We start from the raw sequence: 24,990 nt of genomic DNA, 5'->3' as shown, positions 1-24,990 counted from the left end.
AAGGAACAACAGCCAAAACAGAAGAAGCAGGCGGCAAATAATTACCAGGACACAGGAAGCAACACGGCTCGAGAGAAACGAAAGGAAGAAGGAACAGAGAGAACCGAATAAATGAGAGAGAACAGAGGAGTAGACCGAGAGAGAAGGGGGTGGGGGAAATTTGGGTTATATTTTTTTTTTATTATTATTAACTGCCAACAGGTGTTGCACAAGGGAAGGGACACGCGTCCCTGATTAATAAGAAACTGCCACGCTGCAATTTTAGGATAGATACAAGAATTTAAAAGCTGAATTTGTCCTGAAAGTTAAAATTAACGGACTGAGGTGCACGAAATTTAATACCCAAAAATTATGAAAATAATATCAAAATTTCCTAAATAACCCAAAGTTTACAAAGACGTAATTTTTAAAATTTTTAAAACACTTTTTAGGGTGCTCTTTGTACCCGCTTTTTAATATATAACGAAACGACGCGCACGTGAAACGATTCTCGAAAATTTCTAAAATAATTTTAAAATTCTCTGAATATTATAACCTTCATAAAATATGAGTTTCATAATTTTTGAAGATTTCCATAATTAAATATGGATTTTACAACCAAACACACTCAGAAAATCGTTTAAAAATAAATAATTAATAAAATGTTGATTTCTCAATTTTATAAAGTCCTAAAAATAATTATTGAAATTATAAAATTAGAAAACCAATTTTAAAGATAATCTAAATATTTATGGAATTAAAACTACCATAAAATCACTATCACAAGTCAAATAAAATCGTATAACTCATTAGTAAATCACACAATTCAATCTCACATAACAACAATCATAAATAATTAAATAACAATCCATAACTGCTGCCAAAACCAATACACATATTTTATTTTTTTTACCTAAACCTTTATTACACTTCCAAATATTAGAAATAAAATAAATAAATAAATAAGTAAATAAAATACACGAGTCGTTATAGTGATTCTTCATACAAATACTGACTTGTTTTCTTCAGAGTTTAATCATCAGAACGTCCATCAGAACTTTTCCTCAGAATGTATGCAAATGACACTTAACTGTTTGTCAAAAACAACTTAATCACCACAGTAATTTTCATCATTCATATGGAATGAAAGTGTGTGCATTCAGCAAAATATCAGATAAAGATTAATGTCTGATCAACTTCAGTACATCTTAAAAATAAGACATAACTCAGAAAAATGCTTAAAATCTGTCATCAGTCATGATGTCTACTATAGAACAAATTTATACAAGAGTCCACTTCAACTGTTTGTACTCATTTTATGCATCTTTTGAAATTCCTTTTTACAGTGGCTTCTCAGTGTAAGTGAGTAACGACTGCTTATCAGAATTTATGATGTTATCAGAGTATTTTTCCAGTAATCATAAAGTGTGAAAAGTCAGCAAGAATTTTTTTTTCTTTTCTAATACATATTACTTAATACCAGCAATGCACTTGGGTCTTCCCTTCCACATTTTTACTCTAGATCTCAAAGGTGTACCTGACTTTTATTCGTTTCTTTTCTTTTCTTTTGATAAGTGAGGCTTATCAACACTTAGTTCATTCTTAAGATTTACTGACATCAGAATTTGACAGATAAGAAACAAGAATCTAGTTTGTGACTTAGTAATAAGATACACAAAGTAAACTTGACTAAGCTCAATATCAAAATCTGCTAGTGTTAATGAGTTTCCACATAAACAACTAATTCAAACATGAGATTTCTAGTATGTTAAAGAATACTAGGTCAACATCTAGCACAGTTAACCTCATTGGATTGAATAGTCACAGAACATTCAAAAGACTTATCAGAGTATATAAATCCACATCAGATAACAATCAGCATTTAATGAATTTTCAAATTAAGCACAGATTACATGTAGATAATACAATCTGTAAACACTGATCATAAAGTCTGATGCATGAAAACAAAAACTAAGCAGATTTAGAGAAAGAACCTAAAACCATTCCAAGTTCATTTACCAATCTTATAAAAGTAGCTTCACATAGTGGTTTTGTGAAGATATCTGCTAACTGTTGATCTGTGGGAATAAAATGCAATTCCACTGTACCTTCATCCACATGTTCCTTTATGAAATGGTACCTAATACTGATGTGTTTTGTCATTAAGTGTTGAACTGGATTACCTGTAATAGCAATAGCACTTTGATTATCACAGTAAATAGGGATTTTAGAAAATTCTAACCCATAATCCAGTAACTGATTCTTCATCCAAAGAATCTGTGCACAACAGCTTCTTGCAACAATATATTCTGCTTCTGCAGTTGATGTGAAAATTGACTTTTGTTTCTTTCTAAACCAAGAAACCAATCTGCCTCCAAGAAATTGGCAGCTTCCACTAGTGCTTTTCCTGTCTATTTTGCATCCTGCAAAATCTGCATCTGAGTAACCAATTAGCTTAAAATCTGATTCCCTAGGATACCACAATCTTAGATCAGCTGTACCCTTAAGGTACTTGAAAATTCTTTTCACAGCTAATAAGTGAGGTTCTCTTGGATCAGCCTGAAATCTTGCACAAAGACAGGTAGCATACATGATATCAGGTCTACTTGCAGTTAGATAGAGTAAGGAGCCAATCATACCTCTGTAGTTAGTAATATCTACTGATTTACCAGTATCCTTATCTAACTTGGTTTCAGTGGCCATGGGAGTGGATGTAGTTGAACAATCTTGCATTTCAAATTTCTTCAGTAAATTTCTTGTATACTTGGATTGACAGATAAAAGTGCCTTCTTCAGTTTGCTTGACTTGAAGGCCTAGAAAATAGCTGAGTTCTCCCATCATACTCATTTGATATCTTGACTGCATTAGCTGTACAAACTTCTCACACTGTTTGGAATTAGTAGAACCAAATATGATATCATCAACATATATCTGTACCAAAAGTAAGTCCTTTCCATGGTTGAGGTAGAATAAAGTCTTGTCAATTGTGCCTCTGTAAAAACCACTTTCCAGAAGGAATTGAGCTAAAGTCTCATACCATACTCTTGGAGCTTGCTTAAGGTCATAAAGTGCTTTGTCAAGCCTGTAGACATGATTGGGAAATTTAGGATCTACAAAGCCTGGAGGTTGTTCAATATATACCTCTTCTTCCAATTCTCCATTGATAAAAACACTTTTCACATCCATTTGAAAGACTTTAAACTTCTTGTGAGCAACATAAGCCAAAAAGATCCTTATGGCTTCTAATCTAGCAACTAGTGCAAATGTTTCATCATAATCAATACCCTCCTGTTGAGAGTAGCCTTTTGCAACCAGTCTTGCTTTATTCCTTGTAATTATGCCATCCCTGTCAATTTTGTTTCTGAACACCCATTTTGTACCAACAACTGGTCTATTTTTTGGTCTTGGCACTAGGGTCCAGGCTTTATTTCTTTCAAATTCATTTAACTCTTCATGCATTGCTTACACCCAATCAGCATCTTGAAGAGCTTCTTCCACTTTCTTTGGTTCAGTCTGAGATAGAAAAGAATGATAGAGACATTCATTTGAAGTTGCATTTCTAGTTCTGACACCTGCTTCAGGATCTCCAATGATTAAATCAGGTGTATGTGCTTTAGTTCACTTCCTTGCAGATGGAAGTTGAATCTCTAGAACTGGATCCTCTCCCATGATCCATGTTGTCTCCATCAGCATTTTCTGATGCTCCCCCTGTAGCTATGCTCTCTGAGACTTCAGAATTTAAATTTGATTTTTCAGGAGTTGAAGAATCAGAGCTTCCAGAATTATCAGAATTTGGCTCATCAGAACTAGATGAATCAGAACTTGAAGAGCCAGTGACAGGTTCTAATTCTTCTTGAGAGTCTTGAGATATTGTAGGTTCTTCAGCTTGCTCCCCCTGGACAGGTGCATTTTCCTTTAGAGTTGTTACCACAGTTTCAACGACATCAGAACTTAATCCATCAGAACTTACAGGATCAGGATTTAAGTCATCAGAATTTCCAGAACCAGAATTTAAATCTTCATTCTCAAATCTCAGCTGATCATGATCATCGAAATCTTCAAGTCCAGTAATCTTCTTATCATCAAAAGAGATGATAGATTCCATGACAACTCTTGTTCTTAAATTGTAGACTCTGAAGGCTTTTCTGGAAAGTGGATATCCAATAAAAATTCCTTCATCAGCTTTTAGATCAAATTTTGACAGCTGTTAAGGATGAGTCTTAAGAACAAAACACTTGCAACCAAATACATGAAAGTATTTCAGATTTGGCTTCTTTTTCTTCACCATCTCATATGGTATTTTTCCATGCTTGTTTATAAGTATAGCATTTTGTGTAAAACAAGCAGTCTGCTCAGCTTCAGCCCAAAAATAGGTTGGGAGCTTTGCTTCATCAAGCATTGTTCGTGCAGCTTCAATGAGAGTCATGTTCTTTCTTTCTATAACTCCATTTTGCTGTGGAGTTCCAGGTACAGAAAATTCCTGTTTAATTCCATGATCTTTGCAGAACTCTTCCATGATTGAATTCTTGAACTCAGTGCCATTATCACTCCTTATTATTTTAACAGAATCTTTAATCAATTTATCCAGCTGTTTGACATGATCAGTTAGAGTAGATGCTGTTTCAGTCTTCTTGTGCAAGAAATACACCCAAGTGTATCTTGTGTATTCATCCACTATAACCATAGCATATTTCTTATTTGCAATAGACATGACATTGACTAGACCAAATAGATCAACATGCAGTAGGTAATAAGGCTCAAGAATTGATGACTCAGTTTTGCTCTTGAAAGAGGATTTTCTTTGTTTTGCTTTCTGACATGAATCACAAAGGCCATCAGGAGCAAATACTGTTTTTGGCAGTCCTCTCACAAGATCTTTCTTTACAAGTTCATTTATATTGTTGAAATTTAAATGAGAGAGTTTCTTGTGCCAATTCCATCTTTCTTCAATTGATGCTCTACTCAATAGACAGATTGCAGAACCATCAGTATTTGTTGAAAGTCTAGCTTCATAAATGTTACCATGTCTGTAACCTTTCAAAACCACTTTGCCTGTAGAATTACTTATAACTTCACAATGTTCTTCAAAAAAATCCACATGATAACCTCTGTCACAATAAAAATAAGGATTTTGTGGCTTAAACCTAACAGACTGACTCTTAACTCCTGACTTAGAAGGTAAGGAATTTATATTCTTATTCTTTCTGCAAAAAGAAGCCAGATGGTTAGAGTTTCCACAGTTATAGCATTTATTTCTACGAGCATTAGGAACATGCATATAATTGTTGCTTTTATTCACACCTTTCTTTCCATTCCTATTTTTCCTAGCTACCTTTACCTTGTTTACACTGGTAATCTCTTTCAGCTTATGTTTAAGTTGCTTCTTTGTCATTAAGCCTATGTTAACTTCAGTTGGTTTATCCTGTTCTAATTTGTCAGAAGTTGACTCTGCTATCACTTCTGTCTCAATATCTTTCATCTTTTCAGAATCAGACTTTATAGTTTTAGCTACAAATTTAACAGGATTTACCTTTGGCTTAGTAGTCTGTTTAACAATAATTGGCTTAACTTGTTCAGTTCCTTTTTCACTTTTCTCATCTCCATAACCTAAGCCCTCTTTCCAGTTCCCACTACTTAGTATATCCTGAGTTATTCTGCCAGAGTTAGTCCAAGTCCTGATAATCTCTCTCTCCTTTTCTAACTCAGTTTTTAGAGATTTATTCATTTTTAGCACTTCATCTCTAACATAGAAAGCATCATCTCTATCCTTCTGAGTTTGATGGAACATAACTAACTCCTTTTCAAAATAATCATTCCTCTTTTTAAAAGCAAGATTTTCAGAAGGTAATCTTTCACATGTTAAAGTTTGATCTCTATAGCTAATAAACATGGTTTTAAGATATAATCTCAACTCAGTAATATCATAAGTATGAAAGGCATAAGTTGTTTGAGGTACCTTTAAGTCAGCAGCATCAGGACTGATATCAGCATTTCCCATCAAGGCATAGTTCTCCTCATCCTCAGAATCTAAAGTGTGTGTCCAGCTTTTCTTCTTTGTGACAAGAGCCTTGCCTTTATCACTCTTTCCTTTCTTACAGTCTGGAGATATGTGGCCTTTCTCACCACAGTTGTAGCATTTGACATTTGAGTAATCTCCTCTGTCAGACTTTCCTCCTTTGCCTTCAGATTTTCCGAAGCCCTTCTTATCAGAACTTCTACCTTTCCTGGAAAACTTCTTTCCCCTTCTGAATTTCCTGTAGGCTATCTTTGTGATACCCTTCACCATAAGAGCACACAACTTCATCATCTCTTCATCAGCTTCTACTTCAGGTAGACTTTCAGTTTCTGAATCATCATCATCAGAACTTGATGATTCTGAATCAGACTTTATGATGAGAGCCTTTCCTTTTCCTTTCTCTAAGACAGCCACTTTGGGGGATTCCTCTTCAGCATTAAGAGCAACTGTCCTTGATTTTCTCCCATGTCTCTTGCTTTTTTGATCCATCTCAAGTTTATAAGTCTTGAGCATTTCATAAATTTCATCAAGAGTAGTTTCATCAAGAGCATAGTTGTCTCTTATAATAGTAGCTTTCAAATCCCAACTTTCAGGAAGAGCTAAAAGGAATTTTAGATTTGAATTTTCAATGTCATATTCCTTGTCCACCAGTGACATATCATTCAAGAGTTTGACAAACCTGTCATGTAAGTCAGTTAATGACTCATCACTTTTTGAGTAAAAGTGCTCATACTCTTGAGTGAGTATAGTCCTCCTATTTTTCTTAATTGCATCAGTTCCCTGACACCTTGTCTCCAAAGCATCCCATATCTCTTTTGTAGTCTTGCATTGAATTACCCTATTTGACATGACATTATCAATGACACTATGCAGCAAATGCCTTACCTTTGCATCCTTGGCAATATATGAGATATCTTCAGCTGTGTATTCACTTTTCTCCTTTGGTATGGTCTTTGTTGGCTGATCTGCAACTATAACAGAGAGCTTGGTTGGCTTATGCGGTCCTTCATAAATTCTGTCAAGGTATTCTGGATCTGTAGCTTCCAGAAACATAGTCATCTTGACTTTCCATATGGGATACTCAGAAGGTCTCAGCATGGGAACCCTGATAGTCTCATATCGACTATGGGTTTGAGCCTTTGGAGTTTCTTCAGTTTTGGCGGGCTTGGTTGGATTTTCTAGCTTCTTCAGACATGATTGTTTTGGATCTTTACTGTATGTGTGTTAATAGATAGGCTCTTATACCACTTGTTAGGTCACACAACACTGTAGAAGGCGGTTGAATACAGTGTAGAATACAATCAAATCGATTTAAAGCACAAGTAACAGAAAACAGATTTATTCGATATAATAAACTTTGTTACAATGGAACTGTTCTTTCTCAGTGATGAACAAATATCACGAGAGCTGCTAGTTTATAATTGTATGATCTTCTCGATGATCGTAACTCTTATATAGTAAACCTATGTATGTGTTTATATAGACACATAGTTACAAGATAACTTCTAATTGAAATGGAATATAATTCTGTCTCCTAAAATATATCAATCAGATATCTTATATAATTCTTCTAGTCCTCTAACTCTTTCCATGCATATCTTCTTCTTGTATTAGTCTCGATCTTCTTTCCTATAAATTAGCTTCCTTCCTTAACTGTTAGTCCTCCAGTACTTAAGTTCCGATATCCATCTTCTGATATTATCTTCTGATAATCTAAGTCATGATATCCTTAAGTCCTGACTTCCAGTAAGTCCTGATTCCAGTAAGAACTGATATTTCCTGTTAGTTAAGATCTGAACACTAAACATGAAACATATTATACATGACATCTCAAATATATCCAACCCTCTTCATTTTTCTCTTTTGACAAGCATCACAGACTTCATCTTGAGCAAACTCCAGGTTTGGCATATCTCTCACTAACTCATTCTTGACTAGAGTGTTTATTACTTTGAAATTCAAGTGAGACAGCTTTGTATGCCATACCTTGCTTTGCTTTACAGATGCCTTAGTGTAGAAGCAACAGATTCCATCCTTATTTGCTGAGTCCAAGTCTGCAATAAATAAACTTCCCTTTCTTGCTCCTTTCAGAGCAACTTCACCAGTCTTTTTGCTGATAAAAGTGCATTCTTCTTTGTCAAATGAGACCTTGAATCCTTTGTCTGCAAATTGACTAACACTAAGAAGATTCACTTCAAAACTAGCTACCAGTGCTACATCTTCAATGACAATATTTCCAGAAATAATCTTGCCATATCCCATTGTGAACCCTTTGTTGTTGTCTCCAAAGGTTACTAATTAGTCAGCCTTCTCCACAAATTATGATAGCATGACCATATCACCTGTCATATGTCTTGAGCATCCACTTTCTATGATCCATATGACTTTCTTCCCTTTGCCCTGCACACAATGAGTTTAAGTGTGTTTAACAACCCAATCAGTATACTTGCATTGTACTTGCATGCTCCCACTCATGGCTTACTAACAACCTTTTTGCAAAGGTGAGTGTAACACCCCCAGATCCGGGTTGGGGATCCGGGTCGTCACGGTCTTTCTTTCCATAATATCGCTTAACTTAATTAATAATAAATAACCTCATGCTGTGACCCCACACTAACACACACCACAACACGTTATAGTCACAGAGATGAAATTGAAATAAGTACAAGTCCTTGAATCCACAATTTAAAAGTTATTACAACCCAAAATGATTAATTGATAAGTTTACAGTTAATTACCATTATCTGCCACAAGTTATAATTATACATAATTGATTCCCAAAAGTAGAATGCCTGATCTACAAATAGATCTACCTCTGCAGCTATAGCAGCTACAATATCAATGGGAAGACGCGGGACGCTTCCCACGCTCTTGCGCTGGGTCTGCTTGAGTCTGGCCATCTTTCCTAACTGTTGTTGTGTGATGAAGAAATGAAGCAAGAGTGAGCATTACAGCTCGCAAGATAATATATAGTGTAATCAATAATGCAAGTATCTAAATAGATAACTTACTGGAAACCTTTATCAAGTGTAAGGTAATTACTTACTGGATATAAGCTTAAAGGAAGATGAAGTTACCAATTACTTCACTATACTTATACCATTTTAGAAATCTACTTGAACTACCACTGTTCAAATTATACTAAGTTTTCAAAGTTCATCACATAGGTGGGACTACAACATAAGACTTGAATAGATTCGACCTTTGAAATATTATTGAATAAAATGAAGTTACGAGATACTTTATTAAGTCCCGATATATATATCCATATATATCTCTCATACATTTCCTGAAAACCTCTATTATGTAAAATATGAATAGAGTTGCAATATCCAATGAATTTGGAAAGAAAAGAATTTTGGCATAAACCCGATATCTTGCTGATCAGGCAAAGATACCAATAAGTAACCTTTTCTACTAGTATATGGATGAATTTCCCAATGGTCATCACCCTGGCCGCATTAGGACCTTGTGCTGGACCGCCACCCGGCCTCTTACGCGTTGATGGACTGCCACCCAGCCACTTACACTTTGATAGACCGTAACCCAGCCTGTCGCTTATGCCGAATCAATTAGATGGATTACTTCCCGAACGTTGGGTAAGTAATCAAATAATTTATCAAAACAGCAACCTCGTTGCGAATATAAAATACACCACAGAGCCAGATCCCTCAATTTTTAAGCGAGTATTAAATCCCTTCGAAAGGAAGATCTTAAATTTGAAAATGAGTTTTGGGATCCGCTCTAACTTTTAAAATCATTTTGAAGACTCGAAAACATTTTTAAGAATATTTGGAGTAATGCTGATTTAATAAAATAAATCAGTCTCGATATGTTAGAAATTATGTGAATATTATTATTTAAATAATATTCCCATAAAGGATAATCTTTATAAAAATAATTGAAGTAGAAGTTTTAAAACTCATACTTGAAATGAATAATAAATAACCAAAGATATACTTATACGAGAGTATGATCTTTATTTGAATAATCGAAAATAAGTTTGATTATCGAAACATTATTCTTTAATAAAATAAAGAATATTATTTAATAAAATAAGCGGAGTCATAAGTCCTCGAATGAATATTCAAAATAATATTCATTAAATAAAATAAGCGGAGTCATAAGTCCTCGAATGAATATTCAAAATAATATTCATTAAATAAAATAAAGTTATCGAATAAACCTTATTCGATTAATAGTTTTGAAAACTATTTCTATATATATATATAAATATATATATATATATTATACTCGGGAACATCGACTACCGGTTTAGAAAATGTTCACATTTGGGTCCCCTATACTAAGGGTATATGCAACTACTGTTTATCTCTAGCATAGGTATTATGCAACTTATAAGCATTTAAATCAACAATTAGATATCAAGATTTCGAAACAGGCATGCATATAAATATCATATCACATGCTCCAATATATCGCAAGACTTTGCTAATAATAACCATGCACTTATCACAAGATAATGCATATACATATATACATCACAACAACAGTATAACGGGTAGAAAACTTGCTTGAGCGACTGGGGGTGGTAAAAGGCCTGGGGCGAGTCCGGTAACCTATAAACAACATATAAGTTGGAATTAAACCAAAGTCGCTTAAGGATCTAGACTTTAACCAATTAGACTCTAACGTTCGCTTTTGCGCTTAACGATTCACTTAAGTCGCTCGAGTACCCTCGGCTCCATCATTTTTAATAAATTAACCATTAAGAATTTTTAAGGCGATTCTTTCTTGAGTACTCTATAAACTGCCTAATCCACTTTACATAATTGTTTCATACTCCAATTAGTCATTTAAGGGCCTTAACCAAGGTTTCAAAGTAAGGCGAGGGGTAATGGTTCGTTCGCGAAACGCCGTTACTTAAAACGGTCGTTTCTCCTAAACCGTGCATCGGATTCAAACGAACCACATATCAAAACGAAGCTCGTAACATGAACTATCTAAACATGGCAATGGTCAGAATATAACAGTGAGTTCACAGGTCCTGAAGTTAAGAACAAAAACAGTCTAAGGTAAATCGGGCATTACGACGGCTATATTTACGCGATTACCAAATTTTAAACTATTCCAATCAATCCACAAATCAACCCACAATCAATATTACAACCAAAATCCATCCAAACTTTACTACATCAGTCCCAACATCTCAAGATTTTCCAATTTATACTACCCCCAAACATGAACTAAAAGCTATACTTAAGTTCATTAACCAATAATCCAAGATTTACAACTCAAACTCATTACAAATCCAACCAAACTCTAAATATACATGAATCATGCTTCTCATGAACTATAACAAACATAAAATTCTCTAAAAATTCAAAAGTAAGGCTAGGTTATGAGATTATACCTTCCTTGGTGAGTAGAAGTAACTAAGGAGCTTGAAACAACCCTTGAAAATCCTTACAAAAGCTATATCTAAACAAAAACACAAGATCAAAAATTTCAAGTTCTTGAAAACACTATTCACTCTCTTCTTCAATTATTTATTGAAAGAGATTGTGAAGGAAATGGAAGCTTAGATTCATAGGATAGCTATATCTAAGTATAAGGGACCTTGGATAATTATCTCACAATTTAACAATGCTTGGATCTTGGTTTTTGATTTTCTTTTCTTTGAAAGGATGAAGAAGCCGAGAGCTTCCTTCTTGAAAATGGAAAGTCAACTTTCAATTTGTATTTGTGTTATGATATTTGTTGGTTGGTTGCTTCCTTTTGTTGGTTAATTGCTTTTTTACCATGGTGAAAAATGTGTGGCTCACAATCAACCAACTAATCCTTCCCACTTTGTCATGCTTATGTCATCAAGCTTAGGTCATCTTGTTACACTTGTCTTCTTCTTTTTGGTGTGATGACATCATCATCCCATAACTTCTTTGATTAACCCTTAATTACTTGGCTAATGACCGCTTATCTGTTATATGGTTCGCTTAACTTTCGTTCGCGTTTATCGTTCGAGGGATCATATCCGGGATCTTATTACTTGGGTTTCCCCTAAACCTTTCTCAATAATTTATATTCCTTTTTATGATCCTCTCTTAAAATCCTTAAATTTAAATCTTTTTCATCATGTTACCTTATACTCAATTCTTTCTGTATCTGGTGTGTTTTCGGGAAAAATCGAAGTGTTCGAATTTGGATTCTGACGATCTTTACATACACTTACATACCATATAGAGTTCTAATAAGATCTCAAAATATCAATAAAAGAACCCCTACATAGTGTGGCATGAAAAGTTTTCTTATTCAGCATAATCAGCAAAATCACTATTCATAAGGGTTACAAAAAGTCCAAAATTTTTGGGGTTATTACAGTGAGTTAGATGATTAACAGAGCCACATCTTTGACATTGTTTTCTTGGAGAATCTGCAGCAAATGCAAAGTTATTGGTTTTATTTACCCCTACTTTCCCATTTATATTTTTCTTCTTCTTTACTGCATTCTCAGTTTTTACTTCCTTCATTGATTTTTGGGTGTTTGATCCACCATGGGCTTCTTCTCAGCTTTAGGAGTTGTTGTTGAGTGGCATTTATGACACTTTGTTACGCTCTGTAAAGCTTTGAATTGGTGTATTTGTGCTCAAGTTATTGGTGTTTTAATGTGTTTTTTAGTGTTTTTGCATTTCAGACATTATTCTGAGAATCAGGTGAATTAACATTGATTTGATGCTAATATAGTGTTAGAATGGTGTCCAAGGAATAAAGCTCGCGAAGACTGGCTTAAAACTACAAGGAAAAGAAGAAGTCAAAGTTTTGGCAGAAGCCCAATGCGCCCGTACTGATCAAGCGCGCGGCCGCGCCCAAACTTCAGAGGCGCTGATCAAGCGTGCGGCCGCGCCGTGTCGGGATAGCAGAATCATGTTTCTACTTGGCTTTTGAGATAAAGACTTCTATATTGAAAAGGGCTGCTATATAAACAACTTTAGGTCGTTTTTCATAAGATATCAAGTCAGAGACATATCAGAGCCAAGGAGAAGACGACAAGAGACCTATAGCGCAATTCAACAAAGGCAAAGACGATCTAGTTTATTCTTGTGAATCTTTGTTTTGAGTTATAATCTTGGATGCTCGTTTCTTGTTTTGTTGAACTTATACTCTTGTGTTAACTTTGTTTGATTATTCGTTATAAAGACTACGTTTATTATACCATGCTTTCATCGAAACTCACGTTGATGATTATTCTGATTATGGGCTAATCGTTATCGTGGGGTTCTAGCGGATTTATTTATGGATTTCTTTAGTTAATTTGTTTTGATGCCTTAGTGTGTGGTGATTGTATGATAACCTAGTATTGGTTGTGCGTATTCGTCTTATGAGCATCGCAAACTTATAAGATAGTGTGTTAATTCTTAATGAAGCGAAAGTGAATTTAAGGGTTTAGAACTTGCCATGCTAGCATAGGTTCATATGTTATTGTTATGCATGATTCGTAGGTAATTTTAACCATCTTACTTGCCCTATGTAATCAAGATATATAACTTATGCTTAAACCGTTATGTTGTCAAATTCTATTGACATATAGGGTCTCAATATAATTGGTGTCTATTCAGCTTCTATATCTTTTGTAGATGTCTGATAGTATGGTATTCGTGCAACAAAAGTTGGCGTTTATCAATTTCGTGTTGTCTGATTAGTGTCATCACCATTACATGCTAAGGTTAAGAATGAAAAGGCTATTGAATGAAGTATTTAATAAAGTTGGAATCCCATATTTGTCATATATATTAATTCAATCAATCTTATTCCCTTAGTTATAATTGTTAGTTTAATTTTTAGTTATAAAAAACCTCAAATTGTTATCATCTTAGCATCGAATAATAACCATACGTTGTTGCCTAAGTGCATAAATTAATTAGTTAACCAAGTCAGTCTCTGTGGGAACGAATCTGATTTATATCTTATACTACTTTGGAATGCGTATACTTGCGTGTATTATTAGCGCGTGTTTAGCGATTAACAAGTTTTTAGTGCTGCTGCCCGGGACTGCAGTGTTAATTTTTAGTTTATGTATTTTCATCAGTGGTCGTTAAAGTTCATTGACTCGGACATTGTTACTTATTTATTTCCTTGTCTTATTTCAGGTACTCTAGCGAGGGTGTATGCATACGTGTTCGCGTACTCGTAAGAGAACACTGGATATAGCCGAGGAAAAAGTTATGGTGATTCGAAAGGAAGTTTTTGAAGAAGAAAATAAGGTAGAAGAAGAAGAGAAAGTCGAGGAACCAGTTTTAGTAGTGATGGGAGATCAAGCAGAAAATCCTAAGGCTTTGATCGACTATTCTCAGCCTATGATCAATGACATTCAGTCAAGCATCATCAGACCAGCCATCAGGGCTAACACTTTTGAGATCAAGTCGAGCACGATTCAGATGATACAGAACTCAGTTCAGTTTGGGGGTTCTCCTACTGAAGACCCTTACATGCATATCAGGGATTTCATCGAGATTTGCGACACTTTTAAGTTCAATGATGTGACTGAAGATGCTATCAAGTTGCGACTCTTCCCATTCTCTCTGAGAGACAAAGCTAAGTGTTGGTTATATTCTCTGCCAACAGGGTCTATCAACACTTGGAAAGATCTTGCTCAAAAATTTCTCACTAAATTCTTCCCTATGGTGAAGACTGCTGCAATCAGGAATGCTCTTACTCAGTTCGCTCAGCAAACTGGAGAATCTCTGTGTGAGGCTTGGGATCGATATAAGGAGATGCTAAGGAAGTGCCCATACCATGGCATGAATAATTGGATGATTATTAACTGTTTCTATAATGGATTGGGTGCTACTTCTAGACCCATGCTCGATGCAACATCAGGAGGAGCCTTGTGGGCTAAGAGCTACGATGAAGCTTATGAATTGATTGAACTGATGGCTGCTAATGAATACCAGAATCCTTCTTATAGACTGATCTTCTTGATCTTCTTCCAGAATTTATTCTTAGGCTTGAGATTGTTTACAGAAAAATATTCCACTCTAATCTTTCACATTTTTACAGACTCAAGTAATGCAATATAAAATATAAATTTAGATTATCAAACAACTAATTCTTAGGGTTGTCAGTTTGACTTAGTCTTGTTATGATACAGGCATGTCTTGCACAACAAAAACTATGAAGAAGAACACTGAATACTTGGTCTCACAAAGGACAAACTTGTTACACAGTTATCAGATTTTGAAAAAAATGATACTTTATTATATTTAGATGTTTCAATTTAGTCGTACTATTAGGCTTGAATGAATATTTTGTACAAATTTAGGTTTGAACTATTCTGTCTTTTCAATATAAGGATTCATGTAAATTCAGAAATATTTGTAATAAATTTACATGTTAAGGTCATATTTCATTATATGGTATACTTCTACTGATCCTAAATTTTAGGTATAACATTAAAAGGATTGAAAATTATTAAGTTATCGCCAATAGTATTCAAATATGTTAACTTTTATTTCTTCAACATCTTTAATTACAATCACTATTGTCAATGTCAGAAATAATATGTTTTTTGCTTTAGTAGTTTCACTCTCTCTAATTTTTTTAACCACCAACAATTACAACTCTTGTACGTGCATCTTTAATCCAGAAACTAAGATTACTAAGAAAAAGTTAGATATAGTTGAAAGTTAAACACAAACAAGATAGTACATAATTGAAAGTTAAACATGAATAAAGAGGTATAAATACAATATACCTCAAATAAAATTCACATTAATAAAAAATTCAACAACAAAAAAATTGATTTTGCGTGAATTTGTTTTTTATAACAAAAAAGAAAAGACAACGTGGCATTGGGGTACTATCCTAGTTACATATATGTAATGAAACGAAACCAAAAACCAATCGGATAACTTAACAATTCAAAAAAAAATAAACAAGATTATAAGAAACGAACTACTATTTCCTAAATATGATGAACTACTGATTTACTTGGTATAATAGTTGTTGTAGCCTAGGCATCCTAACCGATCAAATATTAAATTTTAAAAAAATACGAAGTTCTGGAGCAAATCATCAACACTCTTCCTCGATGAGACTCCAAATTTCTCCCTCGACATGTGTTGACCAGAAGTAGTTCGCTGAACAAATCATTCATACTATCTATAGTCAAATTATTCGCAAACCTACAGTGAACCAAAGGTATATCTCCATTTTTCCGTGCTAATTTTAGTATATGAAGCTTGATGCTGAAATGTTTTGCCATATTACATATGAAAGATATGATTTTTAGAATATCTGTTGGAAGTATGTATTGCAAGATTTTATTGTTCATAAACACTTCAATACTTTTTGTTGTTCCAAGTGCACATCAACCAATTTCAACCACAACAATTGATTTACAGTTGCAATAGCCATCACATATTCTGCTTCGGCAATAAATTGAATCACAAAATCATTTTCTAGTACCATGGGAAGATTCCTGAACCCCAGATGAAAAAATTACATAAAGTACTCTTGTCTTCGATTAATCTACCATGTAAAATTTCTTTAGTACTTCCCTCACAAATAATTATCATTTTTTTTGTACTAAAGTTTTCACGGTTGTTCTAAAATGTAAAAAGTCCTTTTGAGCAAATAGACTTCATCTTCTTCATTATGTAGGAATAACTAATTTGACATGTATGTGAAATACTTTTTGTAATATCCAGGAAATTTGCGTATTTTATTATACGTATATTATGAATAAGTGTAAATTCATGTGAAATTAAAAATGATTATATGATTATACTCTGTTTCAATTTGTTAGGAATATGTCGTGAACTTGATAATAAGTTAACCAAAACACCTTAGTAGATTTAACTTAGTGAATTTTGTACTCTCGACGGATGATCACATAACCATCCGTTGAGAGTGTAGCTTATGTAAAAAAAGTATTGTAGCGCATTTCTGTACACAATAATGTCTTAGAGAGATAGATGTTGAAGTATACATTAAGTCATATTGACTACTAGAATGATATGCAAATAGGTTGGTTAATTGTAAATATTAGATGTCTTGTAATTCTGTATAAGTGAAATAGAGTCAAAGTGACAGAAAGCCTTTCGATGGATGTTTCTACAAGGCTTCGACGGATGATCAACAAAGTCCCAATGAATGCTCATATGAAGATTCGATGGATGATCAACACAGTCCCGACAGATGATCATCTGAAGATTCGACGGCTGATCAACATAGTCCCGACGGATGATCAAATTCAAAAGAGCAGTTGACAGTGACAAGACAGTCACATGCGTCGAATGTATGCAAATGGAATGTGGCAGCCTATTGACAGGTCTTAAAGAACAAAGAAGCATTTCCATTTCCATGCTATTATGAAGATATTCAAAGATGCTGGATAGAGAACTAAAGCAGCATAAAATTAGACTAGAAATATTTTTGTTTTATCTGTTTGTCTTTTTATCATGTAACTTGGTGATATATAAATCAAGTGTAGCAAGTAGAATAAGTATCCAAGTTAGAAAGCATTTTCCCGAGAGATAGAAAAAGCTAAATCTGTAAAGAATTTCTCTGTTCTTTGTAAGTTCTACTTGTAAGCAGCTGTGTGTAAAGTTTACATCACAGAGTTCTCGATTCAATATATATATCTGGTGGATAAGTTCAAATCCACCCAAAAGTTTTTAAATACTTGTATTTGATTACTTTGTGTGTGATTTTCATAATAGTTTCATTCCGCACTTTACCCAAATCAATACAGTTATATATTCAACGAAGAACAGTTCTTAAAATCGGAAAAGGAACCAGAATTATATTCAACTCCCCTTCTGTAATTCTTTGTTAGACTTTTTGGGAATAACAATTGGTATCAGAGCGAGCTCTTGAAGTACAAAGAGTTTAAAGATCACAACAACTAGCAAGATGAACAGAAAGGATGTTGTAGTGAAAATTCCATTATTAGACAAAAACAACTATCACCATTGGAAAGTGAAGATGTACTTACATCTTCTTTCGTAAGATGGAGCTTATGTGGATTGCATTGAGAAAGGTCCTCACGTTCCTATGAGAGAAGCTGCAGGAAATGAGCCATCTGTCCCAAAGCCTGGAGCAGAATGGTCTGAGCCTGATATTGAGCAAGTCCATAAGGATAAGAAGGCCATGAATATCTTGTCGACAACAGGGAAAGAACGATAATCGTTGGATCCCCTATTAAACTTTCACACTATACCCGACTGACAGAGAGTAGCAATAATCAAGTCTGAATCAAAATCCTTAGGGGCCTTTTCATTCCAATTCTCCTCCTGTGGTTTCCTTTATCGCTGCCCAATAACCCGGGGAATCGCCTCGGGCTGATAATCAACAGTAAGCCCACGAACAACAGAAACCCATTCTTATCGGCCTTGGCATTCGTATAGAACTCATAAACAACACTCATCGGTACAGCCTCAGGTGACTCCCAGAAAGTAATCCATCCCTTCTCTGCAATCATCGGCAACAACTCACCATCCCTTCCCGATGGAAAGAATCCCCTCTCCTTCATAATCGACTTAGTTAATAGCTTATCATACTCTTCTTCAGTAGCCCTATCCAACAATCGGGGCCTCGCACCAGTGCTCCTCGATAAATCAGTAGCAGTCGGATTGGTGCTGCTGCTACCCATAGTTCTCGATCTCTTTGGTGCCATGAAAACTGAAAATAAGGGCTTGAGAGTTTGTGTTTGGTGTGTAGGAGAGAGTTTGAGAGTTGAAAGTATATGAGATGTGTAATATGAGGTTGTATGTATATATAGAGTAATTTAGGGTTTTAATTTGATTAGGAGTGGGGATTGTGGTTAATTTGTAGGAGGAAATCGTGGGTAATGTGGATTGTGGGCTGTGGTTTTTTTTGTTTTTGTTATTTTCTATTTTTTTATAGGCTAAAAACTGTTTTTCATAATCCAGGTCTACAGGCGGTCGCCTGGCACCAGCAGGCGGGCGTCTGCAAGCACGCGGCCGTCTGGTCCTAGCAGGCGGGCGCCGGTTAGGTCTCTGGAAAAAAAAAATTCTGCCATATTTTTCTGATTTTTTTTGGGTTTTTGGATAAAGTACTACATTATAAGGGTTTCTATGGTCTCATATATTGGGTTGCCTCCCAAGAAGCGCTTCTTTTACGTCATTAGCTTGACGTAGAGTAATGCAATCAAGTTCACAATAAAATGGCACTAACCACTTCCTGGTTTTCCGTATCCCCATAATAGTGCTTCAATCTCTGACCATTTACTTTGAATGCTTGGCCCGGATCGTTCTAAAAAACCTCCACCGCTCCATGTGGAAACACAGTTTTGACGATAAATGGTTCAGACCACCTTGATTTCAACTTTCCAGGAAAAAGTCGGATATGAGAGTTAAATAGAAGAACTTGTTGCCCCGGCACAAATGACTTAGGAGATAGCTTCCTGTCATGCCACCTTTTTAAAACCTGCTTGAAGAATACGAGCTGTTGTATTTTCACCACCATAATGTCCACCATAAACTGTGGAATGACAGTCTCGTAATATCCCCTCCGTCTCACAGAATGGAATACATCTCCTGATGATCTGGTCAGCTCCTTGTTTAAATAAATATGGTTCATCCCACATGTACCACTTCACCTCATGCGAAAACTTCTTCTTTTGAGCCGCATTCATATTAGGAGGCATTATATTGCTAACAAGATAGTTCACAATATCTGCGAACCATGGCTCTTTCTCTTGAATTGCGAATAACTGCTCATCCGGAAAAGATTCTTTGATTAATGTCTTATCATGTGAAGTAGAATCGGGGTTCTCCAATCTAGAGAGATGGTCAGCTACTTGATTTTCAGTACCTTTTCGATCCTTGATCTCTAACTCAAATTCCTGTAGCAAGAGCACCCAATGAATAAATCTAGGCTTCGAATCCTTCTTTGAGACCAGATAGCAGATGGCAACGTGATCAGTGAATACTGTCACCTTTTTTCCAAGTTGATAAGATCAAAAATTTTCGAAACCAAAAACTATCGCCTAGAGCTCCTTCTCAGTAGTGGTGTAGTTCAATTGGGCTCCATTTAGCATCTTACTAGCATAGTAGACCACATGAAAAATATTAGACTTCCGCTGCCCAAGAACTGCTCCCACTGCATAATCACTTGCATCACACATCATCTTAAAAGGTTCTCTTCAATCAGGTACCGTAATAACTGGTGCAGTGATCAAACTCTTTTTGAGAGTCTCGAATGCTGCCAAGCATTCATCATCATATTTGAAGGGCACATCTTTCACGAGCAAGTTGTACAACGGCTTAAATATCTTAGAGAAGTCCTTGATGAAATGCCAATAAAAACCCGCATGGCCAAGAAAACTACGGATTCCTTTCACAGAAATAGGTGGCGGAAGATTTTCAATGACTCCCACCATGGCTTTATCCACCTCAAGACCCTTACTAGAGACCTTATGCCCAAGAATGATGCCTTGCTGCACCATGAAGTGACATTTTTCCCAATTGAGCTCCAGATTGGTTTCCACACACCTTTTGAGCACCAAACGGAGATTATTCAAGCATTCATCATATGAATGTCCAAAGATGGAGAAGTCATCCACGAACACTTCGACATTATTTCCAATCATATCAGAGAATATAGCCATCATGCATCTCTTAAAAAGTGGCAGGTGCACCACATAAGCCAAAAGAAACTCTGCGGAAAGCAAACGTGCAGAATGGACAAGTGAAAGTAGTCTTCTCTTGATCTTCTGGTGCAATGCAAATCTGATTGTAGCCCGAATAGCCATCCAGAAGACAATAATACTCATGAACAGCCAACATATCAAGCATATGATCAATAAATGGAAGAGGAAGTGATCCTTCCTAGTGGCTTTATTCAACTTTCTGTAGTCCATGCATACCCTCCATCTTGTGACTGTTCGAGTGGGGATGAGCTCATTCTTCTCATTTGCTACCATTGTAATACCTCCTTTCTTAGGTACACATTACACGGGGCTCACCCAAGAACTGTCAAAAATAGGATATATAACTCCTGCATCTAGCCACTTTAGAATCTCTTTCTTCACCACATCTTTCATAATAGGATTAAGCCTTCGTTGTTGCTCAACAGTCGGCTTGCTACCTTCCTCCAGCAGAATTTTATGCATGCAGTACGAAGGGCTAATCCCTTTTATATCTGCTATAGTCCATCCAATGGCCGATTTAAATTCTCTTAAAATCCTCAAGAGCTTGTCCTCATCACCACCCAAAAGGTCAGATGCAATAATAACAGGTAAAGTAGATGCATCACCTAAAAAAGCATACCTCAAGTGTTCAGGCAGTGGTTTAAGCTCCAAAGTAGGTGCTTCCTGAATAGATGGTTTGAGCTTTCCCTCAGCATTCTTGAGATCAGTATTACCAAGAGATTTAAATGGCATGTCTAGCTTTCATTTCCAAGGAGAAGCATTTAGATATTGTAACTACTCATTGCCTTCCTCATCATCACTGTCAAATACCCCCAATAAGGCTTTTTCTAAGTCATCAGACCTTAGCACATGATCAAGTTCTGAAATAACTGTAGAATCGACCAAATCCATCTTGAAGCACTCCTCATCTTCCGTAGGGAATTTTATTGCATTGAACACATTGAATGTCACATCCTGATCTTGCACCCTCATAGTGAGTTCATCTTTTTGCACATCTATCAAGGTACGGCCTGTAGCCAAGAAAGGTCTTCCCAAGATTATGGGAATCTTCTTATCTTCCTCGAAATCCAGAATGACAAAGTCTGCAGGAAAGATGAGCTTGTCCACCTTTACTAGCACGTCCTCCACAATGCCTCGTGGGTATGTAATAGAACGATCTGCCAATTGTAGAGACATGTAGGTGGGCTTTGGATAAGGAAAATTCAGCTTTTTGAAGATAGATAACAGCATCAGATTGATACTTGCTCCCAAATCACAAAGGCACTTGTTGAATGACAACTTGCCAATGGTGCAAGGAATAGTGAAGCTACCTGGATCCTTAAGCTTTGGAGGTACTTTTGCTGCAGCACGACACTGCACTCTTCCGTTAGAGCAATGTTATCAAGATCATCCAGTTTCACCTTCCTTGAAAGAATACCTTTCATGAATTTCGCATAACTAGGCATTTGCTCCAGAGCCTCAGCGAAAGGTATGTTGATGTGAAGTTTCTTGAACACCTCCAGAAACTTACCAAATTGCTTGTCCAGCTTTTGTTTTGCCAATCTCTTAGGAAAATGTGGTGGAGGATAAAGTTGTTTCTCCCCTGTATTACCCTCAGGTAGAGTGTGTTCAACAGTAGTCTTCCTTGGTTCCCCCTCTTTCTCCTTTTGCTTTTCTTCTTCATCTACAACTTCAACTTCTCCATCTTTTGCTTTTTCACCATCAGCAACTTTTCCAGACCTTAAGGTGACAACTTTGACTTGCTTTTTAGCTTCCTTCCTGCATGGCACTTCAGTATCGCTGGGAAGTATGCCAGGTTGACGATTGAGCAAGGCATTGGCTATTTGTCCAATTTGATTTTCTAAGGTCTTGATAGAAATAGCCTGACTTTTGCACAACAGCTTTAACTCCTCAAAATCAGCACTAGAAGGTGGAGCAGCACCTCTTTGTTGAGGATATATTTGCCTTTGAGCATATTGTTGAGGTAGCTGGAATCCAGGTGGATTAAACTGTTTACTTGCAGCTTGCTGATATGGTTACTGAACAACATTCTGATTATTGCTCCAGCTAAAATTGGGATGATTTCTGTTATTAGGATGATAAGTAGCGGGCACAGGCTGCTGCGGTCGCTGATAATTATTCACATACTGAACAGATTCATTAACAAGAGAACTCTGATTCGTAGCATGAGAGCCTGCACAAAGCTCACAGACAATAGCTATTTTATTAACTCCATAGTTGGCTAAAGAATCGACCTTCATAGACAGTGCTTGGAGCTGCGCTACAATAGCTATAGATGCATCAACTTCAAGAATACCTGCTACCTTCCCAGGCATCATCCTTTAAGTTGGGTTTTGATACTCGTTTGCAGCCATAGTTTCAATGAGATTATAGGCTTCAGTGTAACTTTTGGCCTACAAAGTGCCTCCAGAAGCTGCATCAAGCATGGGCCTAGATAGGGCCCCCAAACCATTGTAGAAACCAGTAATCACCATCCAATCAGGCATACCATGATGTGGACACTTTCTCAACATCTCCTTGTAGCGCTCCCAAGCTTCGCACATTGATTCTCCTTGTTGCTGCGCAAATTGAGTAAGAGCACTCCTTATAGCTGCATTCTTGGCCATTGGATAGAAGTTCACCAGAAACTTTTGCGCGGGATCTTCCCAAGTAGTGATGGACCCAGCTGGTAAAGAATGTAACCAGTCCTTAGCTTTGTCCCTCAGAGAGAATGGGAAAAGCCTCAGCTTGATAGCCTCATCAGTAACACCATTATATTTGAAAGTACTATAGATCTCGACAAAATTCCTGATATGCATGTTGGGATATTCAGTCGCAGCACCCTAGAAAGAAACAGAATTCTGCATCATCTGAATAGTGCCCGGCTTGATTTCAAAAGTATTGGCCTGAATAGCCGGATGCATGATGCTTGACTGAATGTCATCAATTTTAGGCCGAGAAAAGTCCATAAGGGTTGGATCAGCTTGAACTATACGATCACCCATTGTTACAGGTTCTTTCTTTTCACTCTCTTTATCCGAATCTTCAAAAACTATCTTCTCCGGAAAGTCAAGAGTTGTATCTGTCTCCTCAGTCGTATCTAGATTTCTCTTGCGGGTGCGAGAACGTGTTTGCATAAATGCTCGCTAGAGTACCTGAAACAAAACCGGAAGCAGTAAGTAATAAGTCTTAATCAATGAATCCAAATGACCACTGATGGAAAGTACATAAACTAAACAAATTAACACCGAGTCCCCGGCAGCGGCGCCAAAAACTTGTTAGGCACAAAGCATGCGCTAAATAAATCACGCAAGTATACACGTTTGCAAGTAATATAGAATGATTTCTAGTTCGTTCCCACAGAGACTCTGATTAATTATATTTAAATAACACTTACTCACCAATGTATGATTACTCTTCAAGTTGTCAAGACAATAACAATTAAGGTTGATTAACTTATTAACTACGAGAATAAAACACTTAAATTAACAATATTAAACACACATGAGATTATAACTTCATTACTACTTCATTCAATAGTTATTGTTATTACCCTTAGCATGTAATGGTGATGATATTAATCAAACAACACGAAACTAATAAACGCCAACTTTCGTTGTACGAATACCATTCTACCAAGCATCCACAAGTAAGATAGAAGCTGAATAGGCATCAATTATGTTGAGACCCTATATGTCTACAGAATTTGACAACATAACAATTTAAGCGCAAGTTATTCATTATGATTACACAGGGTAAGTAAAATGGTTAGAGTTACCCACTAATCATGCATACAATACATGAACCTATGCTAACATGGAAAGTTCTAAATCTTAAGATTCACTATCGCTTCACAAGAGATTAACAGGCTATCTTACATGTTCGTGATGCACATAAGACGAATAAGCACAACCTATGCTAGATATCATACAAGCATCACATACCAAGGTATTAAACAATTAACTAAAAAAATACATAGTAAATCCGCTATGATCCCATGATCACGATTAGCCCATAATAGAACTCTTTGTCATCATGGGTTCATATGAAAACATGATAATAACACAACGATATAAACTAATAAAAATACTTAATAAAAACAGAGTACGTCACAAGAGTATTAAGGTTCAAAGAGTAAAGAAAACTAGCATCCACTGTTACAACGAATTAAAAGAATCATAAGATAAACGTATGCTTCCTCTTCTTCGTTGTTGCGTGCTAAAACGGTCTTCTTCATCTTCTCTCATTGTTACTTGTTGTTGAAAACGTCTCCCAAATAGGTTTATATAAGAGTCCAGAAGAACCAGTGCCAACAGAAGCCCAATTATACTCGAATTATAAATTCCAGAATCTGATTTTCCGCACCCAGGCGGCCGCCTCCTTC

General features: G+C 36.0%; 2 non-coding genes across 2 annotated transcripts; one reads left to right on the top strand and one right to left on the bottom strand.

Annotated features, from left to right (window-relative positions):
* Nucleotides 1-14,646: 14,646 nt before the first annotated feature.
* On the bottom strand, nt 14,647-14,753 carry LOC141682317 (small nucleolar RNA R71). Its single transcript, XR_012559718.1, has one exon. It is a non-coding gene; the product is annotated as a small nucleolar RNA R71 (small nucleolar RNA).
* An 8,358-nt stretch (nt 14,754-23,111) lies between these two features.
* On the top strand, nt 23,112-23,218 carry LOC141681338 (small nucleolar RNA R71). Its single transcript, XR_012558779.1, has one exon. It is a non-coding gene; the product is annotated as a small nucleolar RNA R71 (small nucleolar RNA).
* Nucleotides 23,219-24,990: the final 1,772 nt, after the last annotated feature.

This window comes from Apium graveolens, chromosome 8, assembly GCF_009905375.1.
Source record: "Apium graveolens cultivar Ventura chromosome 8, ASM990537v1, whole genome shotgun sequence".
In the NCBI taxonomy this organism is placed as follows: Eukaryota; Viridiplantae; Streptophyta; class Magnoliopsida; order Apiales; family Apiaceae; genus Apium; species Apium graveolens.
Note: the sequence above shows the minus strand (reverse complement) of the source record. Positions and strands in the feature narration are given on the sequence as shown.